The 9,502-nt window shown below is 56.7% G+C and overlaps 1 long non-coding RNA gene across 1 annotated transcript; it reads left to right on the top strand.

Moving 5' to 3' along the window:
* Positions 1 to 83: 83 nt before the first annotated feature.
* On the top strand, positions 84 to 2,295 carry LOC122472081. Its single transcript, XR_006294341.1, has 2 exons — positions 84 to 309; positions 413 to 2,295. It is a non-coding gene; the product is annotated as an uncharacterized LOC122472081 (long non-coding RNA).
* Positions 2,296 to 9,502: the final 7,207 nt, after the last annotated feature.

Genomic DNA, 9,502 nt, shown 5'->3' with positions numbered 1-9,502 from the left:
AACCCGCGATCGACCCCGCCCCCCGGCGCCGGGAGCCCGCCCCCCTCCCCAGCAGCCAATCCCGTTCTGCGGGCAGCGGCGTTGGCCCCGCCTCTAGCGGGTGGGCGCGCGGCGTGCGCAGGGAGCGGTGGGAGGGCCCCGCGCGGCGCCACTAACCTGTGCTTACCGAGCGCCTGCTGTCTCTCGGCTCCTTCGCGACCTCCTCCGCCTGCAGAGCATCTCCGGCCGGGGCCTTGGGCGAGTGACCGTGCCTCTCCTGGGTTGTCCCCAGGTTTGTCGGAGAGGGTGGTGACTTCACCTTGCAGGCAGGTGCGAAGCGCCCCGTGAGATGCCCACTGCATAGCGAGCGCTCGCGATCCTTGCTCTTTGTATCCATGGCTTTTCCTTAACGGAGGTAATATGTACGTAACAGGGTTGACCATCTTAGCCGTTTTTAAGTGTACAGATCAGCGGCGGGAAGTACGTTCACGCTATTCCGCAGCCTCCGCCACCATCCACAGGACGTTTCCACCAGTGATGGTTTCACAGCGGACTGCCTTCAGAGGGGAGGCTCTGTCTTCACTCTCTTCTTGCCCAGCAGTCAGTCACTACGGAGTCTCCACCTGCTGAGTCCTGAGACACAGAAGGGCCCTGCCCTCCCCGAGCTTTTAGCAGGTGGGACAGCAAGCAAACAAGGACCCCAACCGCTCCTTTGCATCAGATTAACCGCGGTCAGGCCTCTCCCGGCATAGACACAAAAATAAAATCAGTATCCTTTGCCCATTCCAGCTATCGCTTCCTCAGCTAACACCTCAAAGCAGTGGGTGGTCTCTCTCCACAGTCTCCTTTTCCCTAAGTCCCCTTCACTCCTCTCCCTGGGAAAGAGGTCCCCTTCAGCAGGCAGGCCGTGCTGGCACAGGGAAGGATGGCAGAGGGCAGGTGCACACAGGGTGGGATGGCCGGGGCAGGTGCACACAGGGAGGGATGGCCAGGACAGGTGCACACGGGGAGGGATGGCCAGGGCGAGTGCACACGGGGAGGGATGACACGGGGCAGGTGCACACAGGGTGGGATGGCCGGGGCAGGTGCACATGGGGCAGGGGCACACAGGGAGCTGGGAAGACAGTGGTGACATTCCAGTTCTTAAGCTGGTGACAGGTGATGGATAGGTCATTTTACTGACAGGATTCAAGACTTAAGATACGTGTTTCGCCTGTGTTGTTTTGTGTGCGCATCATTTTGCTCAGCCTGTCATAACAGAGTACCACAGGCCACGAGGCATAAACGACAGAAATGCAATCTCTCTCAGTTCTGGAGGCTGGGAGGCCAAGGGGCTGCTTCCTTCAAGGCTGGGAGGCGACTCTGTCTGGGGCCTCGCTTGTGGGCTTGCTGGCCGTCTTCTGTGTGTGTGTTCACATTACTTCCTTCCATCTCTGTGTCCACATTTCCTCCTTTGTAAGGGCGGAGCCACACTGCATGAGGGCCACCCTCAAGACCTCCTTTTAACTTGATTTCCTTTGCAAAGATCCTGTCTTCAAATAAGGTCACATCTGAGGTCCTGGGGTTTAGTACTCCCACATGTCCTTTTAAAGCCCGTAACAGTATTGCTGAAAAATTATAGAATGAATTGTTTTAAAATGTTGTTTCCCTTGAAACATTTATAAGAATGGTTACAGTAAATTTTTAAAAACTGGCGAAACCTAGTGCCGATGAAGAGAGTGCGCGGCTGGAGCCCTCCTACATTGCTGGTAGGAATGCAAAATGGCATAGCCCCTTGGAAAACAGTTTGGCGGGTTTGTAAAAAGTTAACTGTAACTCTACCAAGCAAACCAACACACACACTCCCGGGTATTCGCCTAAGAGAGATGGAGGCTGACATTTGCACAGAAGCCTGAATGCAAGTATTTTTAGTGGCTTATTCGTAATTGCCAAAAACTGGAAAGCACCCAAAACTCCTTCAACTGGCAAACGAACAGATAGACTGTAGGACGTCCGTACATCGGGACACTAACTCAGCAGTGAACACTAACTGGCGTACCAACACAGGTGAACCTGAGGTGCGCTCCGCGTTGAGCCAGCCTCAAGACTGTATCCTGTGTGATTCCATTTAGAGGACGTTCTGGACGAGGCAAAAGGAGAGCGACAGGTGCTTCCCGGGGGGAGCGGTTGGGGGAAGGGCTGAGTACGGAGGGGCAGAGGGAGGTTTCAGGGCTGATGAAACCGCTCTTTATCTTGATGGTGGTGCTGGTGGTTCCTGGACTGTGTTGGTCAAAATTCATAAAACTCTGCATTCAACAGGATAAAGGTTGTCCTATATACGTTGTGGCTTCATTTTGAAAATCTTTTCAAAATGAAAAGATCTTTTAAATCTTTTCTCCCCAGCCAAGATTTTCCTCCTCAGGAAGAAGGGGTACATAATGAAGATTTAAATGAAAGCATTCAGAGGTGCTCAATTAATGTTTCCTCCAGGCCAGCAATTCCCAAATGACGCCCTGAAATGGTGGCCTGCAGAGAGGGCTGTAGGGTACCCCCCTGGATGAGATGAAAGTGTTCCCCGGCCAGATAGGAGCAGGAGACAGGAAATAAAATTTCAAAGGTTTAATTACAGCCAGACTTCTCAGACCTTTCACCAGAATAAGGTATGGTGCAATTCTAAAGAGTTTTCCTGTGAGTTGCCTGCATCTGGGGGGCTTGGAAAAGGTTCGTAGACATTCAGGTGCCCAGGAGCCACAATCTCACGCTACCAAAGCCTTCCGGGGAACTTGAACAACTCCAAGACCACGCGGGGAGTGCCAGGACTCAGGCTGAGATGAGACCACCCCTTCCCTTGATGGGGAGGAGAGAGGGGGAGCAAGACCATAATGTCGCCAGGTCCCCTTTTGAGGTGAAATCTGCCAGATCGAGCGAGAGGTCATGGTCGCAAAACACCGTGAATGTGCTAAATACCACTGAGGTGTTCCCTTTAAATTGGTTGATTTTTATCTCATGTCAGTTTCACCTCAATTTAAAAAAAAAAAAAACATAAAAAACCAACCCTCCGCCCAGTTCTCCCCTTAGCTGTGCACCTGCCCTCGCTGAGATAGCCACACATTTTCTCCTTGTTCCCAGACGAGGTGGCAGAGGCCCAGAGAAGTGAACCAACTATCCAAAGACACACAGCGGTATAAGAGGCAGAGTCAGGACCAGAAGCAAAGGCGGGGCTCCAGAACCAGCAACGGCCTCCGCTCCAGCCCCCCCCCCCCCAGCCCAGAGGGATCTGTGAGCAGGCCGGCTCCGCCCCGGAGAGGACCTTCATCTCCCCCTCTTCTAGGCCCTGGCTGCCTTCAGGCTGCTGGACCCCAGCTGTCTGTCGGTCTCCACAGCAACTTGACCGGCCATGGCCCACCTTCGGGGACCCCGGACCCCCGTGCACAGGCAGCAGCCTCCCCAGGCTGACAGCCAGGCTCGGTGTCCGTGTTTTCGTCTTAGCTATCCCGGCATCCCATGCTGCCTGCAACTCTTTCTGGTTTCATAACCAGCGTGGCCACAGAGAAAAGTAACTGTGGCTTGGCCAGGAAATGTCAACTGCCTGTGATAGATAGAGGCATCAGGGAGATTCTGAGTGCTCCTGGGTGCTGGATGGGTGTGAGCACCAGGGAGGAGAAATAAAACAAAGCAGAGGCATGAGTCACAGATTCAACCTGTATCTTTGCAGGCCACAAGATCTGAGAGCGGCCCCAGGAGTCCTGGTTCATCCTGCGTGCACGCGCCCTCAGCCCCACCCCAGTCTCGTCGCACTGTTTTGTTCCCGTGTCTTACTGGGTGGTGTGGGCCAATCCCGGGATGGTAGGGGCCCGGCTCTGGATGCTGGGGCCGTTTCCTAGCACCTGTGTGACCACAGTGGGTCTTCCAACCTCCCCGACTCCGTGGCCTTACCTGTATGACGCTGGAAGCAAGAACCCTCACCTCCTGCAGTGGCTATGCATATGAGAGAGAGGGTGTGTTCAGGGGAGACCAGCCGGGAGGCTCTGCGGGGTCCTGACTGCAGGGTGGTGTGGGAGAGAGGCTGGGGGAAGAGGGTAGGCTTGGGACTGGCTGATGGAGGGAAGGGGCAGAGGAGTCAAGGGTGCGCTGCACCAGAGGTAGGAGATGCTGAAGAACATCTGGGGGCACAAATGCTGTGAACTTGGCTTTGAGCGTGCACACCCAGAAACACCTGCCGCACAGCATAGCTGTTGGGGAGACAGGAGGATGCCTGCGTCTTGAACTTGGAGAAAGAGGTGCTGGCTGGAGACGGGACCATGGAAAGTGATGTCAGAGGCTGCCAGCACCCTAGGGGTCTGCCAAGCCCGATGTACCTCACCCCAGACCGGGTCCTGGCAAACCCTCTCTGCCGCCTTCAGCTTCACCCTCCTGGTCGCTGCGATCACCAATACGGGACAGATGCCACAGAGGCTACATTTCATTCAAGAGGCAGCAGAGAAGGAAAGGGGACCCTGGAGGGCCGAGGCAAGGGGCTTCTGGTTCTAGCTCACGGAGTCTGAGGAGCACTGGAAGGGTGAAACCCAGCCCCCAACTCCACCTGCTAAGGGCTACCCTGGGTTGTGGACAGGAAGGCTGGGGACCCCTGGAGGGAGGGAAGTCCCCGTCTGAGTTGTACCCGAGCCCTCAGGGTCCCCACACAGGCTAATGTGTGCAAAATCAGAAAGGGCAAGCCAGCTCAGGGAGTGAGTGCCCACCGGCTCTCAGGAGGAACCCAGAGAGATGTCAAATGCCCTGCCACCCCATGGCTTCCGTTACCAGTATGAGGGGCCGGTCCCTGCTTGCACACCTCCCAGCTCGCTCCTCTGGGCCACCCAGACTGTGTGCCCCTCTTCTGCAGGATGCTCCCCAAAGGGCTCTCCTTCCCTGCCCATCTGTCTCCGGGTCGGAGACGTGCTCCCCCACATCCCTCTCCTCTCGCAACAAAGCCTCGGAACAACACAGTAGTGAGCACGGGCTGTTTCCAGCCAGGCCCCCTCGTTGGCAGATCCAGCCTCTGCCCCGTACAAGACGCCAGGACCCCAGGCGAGTCACTGGGCAGTGTCCACGCTGCAGGCAGGTGGGGCCGTTCAGAAGTCTTCATGTGCCCTCTGTCAGGCTCCAGACCTCGACAGGACCTGCTGGTTCTCTTAGGGTTGCCGGAATGCTCACATCTCTGCCCAGGGCCCTCCTTTGCTGCTTTCCTAGCTTAGTCCTTTCGGGCTCCTATAACACGATCCCGCAGACCAGGGCACTTATAAACAACAGACGTGTGTTATGCACAGTCCTGCAGGCTGGACATCCAAGATCAAGGTGCCGTGTGGCCACATTCTGGGGAAGGCCTTCTTCCCAGTTTGCGGGCAGTGCCCTCTCATCTTATCCCCACATGGTGGAGAGGACTGGGGAGCTCCCTGGAGCCTCTTCTGTAAAGGCACTGGTCCCAACCATTGAGGGCTCCTCCCTCGTGACCTAAGCACCTCCCAGAGGCCCCACCTCCCAATACCATCATTGCTGGGGGTCAGGATTTCAAAATACGAATTTTAGGGGGACACCAGCATTGAGGCCATAGCACCTCCCAAGTCCAGCTCGGGGTTCTGATGTTTACGGAATTACCTTATCAGAGCCAACACCACCAGTCTGCCCCAGGGCCTTTGCCCGGTGCTCCACTCTCCACCTAGGCTGCACCTCCCCCAGGAGGCCTTCCTTGACCAGCCTCTCCCCCAGCACTCTGCCCCTGCGGCTCGTTTTCATTAGAGCGCTTGCCATTCATTCCCTGCCCCACCTTCTTTAGAACGTGGGCTCCATGAGGGTCGGCTCGGCACGTGTCTGCCCAGTGGCAGCTGCGTCCTGTGCATCTAGTGCCTGCCACGTGGTCGGTGCTGGATAAATCCGTAAGTGTCCAAAGAGTAAGCAGGGGGACCGGCAGGGCTGGAGAGAGAGGAGTCGCTAAGGGCTTAGGCAGGGGGTAAACTACTTCCTGAATGACTTAATTCCTTCATCTATTTGATCCATTGGGGGGGGGGGGGCGTCTGTCTGCACCGGACCTCGGGGCATCCGTGCCTGCCCGGGGCTCCGTCCCGCCCCTCTCTATGCCCCCCCTCACTGGATTACAGTTTTCCTCCCTTCCCCACCTGGTACCCGGCACGATCTGGACCTCCAGCTGCAGGCAGAGGAGAAAGCTGACCCTCTGGGCCTCAGAGCCAACCTTCCAGGGAGGGCGGCTTAGTCGCGGGCAGCCCCAAGCTCCCTCCCTTCCCGGGAGGGGGCCCCGTGGAACAGACCCCGGCCGGCCTGCTCCTCACGCAGCGCACGCTCACGCAGGTGCACGCGCGGCCCTGACAGGGGCTCTGAGGACTTACCAGCCCCAGAAACTTGGGGCGGATCTGTCTGTGGAACAAAGAGTCCTTTGCGAGGGGTAAGTCCCGGCACTTCCTCCCAGCCCCGTGACGCCTCTGACCAGCGGCTCTGGCTTTGCAAACACAGCTCCAGGTTTTGTCTTTGTGGCTTGGGAATTCTGCAAGGAATCATTCCCATCTACCACATTTGCATACGTTATATAATTGTCGCCAAATAGACATAAATGCATATTATACTTACTGTTCTGAACCTTTTTCTCTCAGTTGGTATATTTCAGAGAGCTGCCCACACCAGGGTCTAATGGAACTACCACTGGTTTTAAAATAATTCCTTTTTTTTTTTTTTTCACATTAAGTCATGCAGGAACGGGGTAAAAATCCAAATAGGTAGAAAACGTTTACAATGGACAGGGGTGTCCTGCCTTCTTGCCCCCTCAAGTCCCTCACTGTGACCTGTTTCCAGGATTTCCTTCCGAGGCTGTTCCATGAAACACGTACGGGCGAGTGTGGACACGTAAGCGTGCAGATACACACATATACATCGACCAGAGTCTCACAAGGTTTTGTAACATTGAAGGACTCTTTCTCCAACATTCTCATCCCTCACCCATCAGCTTTCAGCCCACCTTCACCGAGCAGATGCGAGGCACCAGGCACGAGGCAATAGTGAGACACAGTCGGGTTTGTCCCCTGCTCACGAACATGCTGTGACTCCCTGTTGCCCGGCATATCCTGCCTGGCTTCCGGGGGCGACAAGGGAGGAGGCCGCGCACCCTGGGCTCAAATCCCAGCTCAGCCACCGAAGGTGAGTAATCAAGCCGGTGCTACACCTCCCTGGGCCGCAGGCCGGTGACAGAGGCTTGCAGTGAGACTAGGTGCTGGGCAAAGCTTCCCGCACCCTCGTTGGACATCCTGTTAGTTTCAGCGCCCACGTCCCCTCGGCTGGCCACAGTGTGCGTGTGCACACCGGCACGGCTCACGGTGCACCCCGCGGGCTCCCACCGCACACGGACGCCGCAGGCCAGGGCCCGGGCTCCGCGCCTCCGGCCGTCAGTGCGGCGCCCGCACCCGCCCATCACTCATCCGCTCATTCCGCAGCCATCCCCAGGCACCTGCTCTGGGCCAGGCAGGACACAGACCCGTCAGGCAGGGCCTGGTCCCAGGTGCCGAAGGGGTAGCAGTGTGGACACGTGCAGAAAGGCAGTCGTCACCTGGTGGGTTGGTGCAGGGACAGAGGACGCTCTGAGTATCTGGCCCTTCAGGGAAGGAAAGGAGGCTCTTGGGTGAGGACCAGAAGCAGAAAGGTTCCAAGCACTGAGGCCAGCGTGGCGACAGCAGGGAGGTGAGCGAGCGGTGTGCAGGTGTGTGTGGGTGTGTGCACAAGTGGGTATGTGTGCACACACATGTGCATACCTGAGTGTGTGTGAAGGATGGCTTTGTCCCAGATGCCTGTGGCCCCCAGGCCTGGCTCAGCCGCAGCCTGTGGACAGATCCAAGGGGGCTGAAATGCACTTTGGTCTGAGTTCCGCACCAGAATTTCCATTCCCTTCCCTGGGGCTCCTCCCCTGCTGGGGATAGGCCAAGAGGCTTGGCCTGCTTGCAAACACAGCCTAACGCAGGGCCGGTGCCCCCAGGACCCCCCCACGGCCCTGGGGGGTTGATTCCGGGGTCCCAGCAGACTCTTCTTCCCGCTGCTTGAAGCTGCACCATGGTGGTGCTCTCCCATGGTGGCCCGTCCTCCCCACCCCGTGGTGTCACCTCCCAAGGAAGCCGCCCGTGCCGTCGTCTTGTGAGTAAGCCAAGTAAGCCAAGACGCTTTTTAATTTGGGTTACCTTGCGGGGAAACCGGGAAGAGCACGCACCCGATCATTAAAGAAGACTTACCTCCGAGGTGGCTCGAGGTTGGGGAGGATGTTTCTATCGCTCGTTTTATACAGGTTTCTCTTTTTTAAGCGGTCAGATCCCAGTGTGGTCTTCAGGTCACAGGTGCCAATTCCACAGTCGCGTGACCTCCGACGCGCCCAAAGAGGAGCCTTGTGTACTACTCAGATGCCTGTGTAATTTTCCTCAGTCATTCTGGGTTCAAACTGGGTCAAATTCAAGGTCCTCCCCCAGTTCCAGCCACCTGGGTCGATCCCGAGCTCGGTGTCATGGTGGCTGGCACAGAGGGGGCGTGAACCTCTCCACCCTGGGTCTTCCTGGTCCCGTGTTGGGCTCTCCGGCCCTTGGGTATACCCCCCGGGATTACTGATGCTATGTGTCTACCTGGCTGGGCCACGGCGCCCAGATATGCAGTCACACGTTATTCTGGATGTTTCTGTGGCGGTGTTTTGGGGTGAGACTAACATTTAAATCAGTAGACAGTGAGTCAAGAGATGACCCTTCATAATGTGGGGCAGCTTCATCCAATCCTCTGAAGGCCCGAATAAAACAAAAGGCTGACCTTCCCTGAGCAAGAGGGATTTCTGCACCCAGGCCCCTCGCTGGGTCTCCTGCCTGCTGGCCCAGCCCACAGATTCTGGACTTGCCAGCCTTCCTGATCGGATGAGCCAGTTCCCTAAATATCCACACACACACACACACACACACACATCCCAGTAGTTCTGTTTTGCTGGAGACCCCTAATATACCCCCCATGAGGCTGGGACCGCCCCCCTCCCAGATGTAAGTGTGTCCTCAGCCCTCTCTCAGGTGCATGGGTCAGTCCAGAGCCTCCTTGCAAAGCACCCCACCCCCGAGATCCACCAGAGATCCTTGTGGCCAACTTTTTCACCCAGCTCAAGACGGGGTATAAAAAGATCGGGAGTTTCTCCTGTACTCTCCCACCAGCCAAGGATCAGTTTGCGGGCCATACCTGACCCCCACAGCTTGTCCCATCATACTGCCATTTCTAATTTCCTGCTGTCGCTCCACAAAAGTACCAGAGACTTCTCCAGCCACTACTTGCCAACTGCCTGGGCTCCGCCCCCCATCTATCAGTTAAGATGAGGGGTACCAAACCGCAGAGGCTTCAGATAGGCATTCATTTCTCTCTCAAATTAAAATCTGGGGACAGGATGTAACAAGGCTGAGAAGCATCCCTGCGCCTTGTACAGCAAGGCTCCTTCCAGCTTCCCACTCCATCCTCCTCAAGGCATGGCCTTTGTCCTCGTGGCCTCAAAATGGTG

This window comes from Prionailurus bengalensis, chromosome E3 (assembly GCF_016509475.1).
Source record: "Prionailurus bengalensis isolate Pbe53 chromosome E3, Fcat_Pben_1.1_paternal_pri, whole genome shotgun sequence".
In the NCBI taxonomy this organism is placed as follows: Eukaryota; Metazoa; Chordata; class Mammalia; order Carnivora; family Felidae; genus Prionailurus; species Prionailurus bengalensis.
The sequence above is the reverse complement of the archived record's forward strand: the minus strand, read 5'-3'. Positions and strand labels throughout refer to the sequence as shown.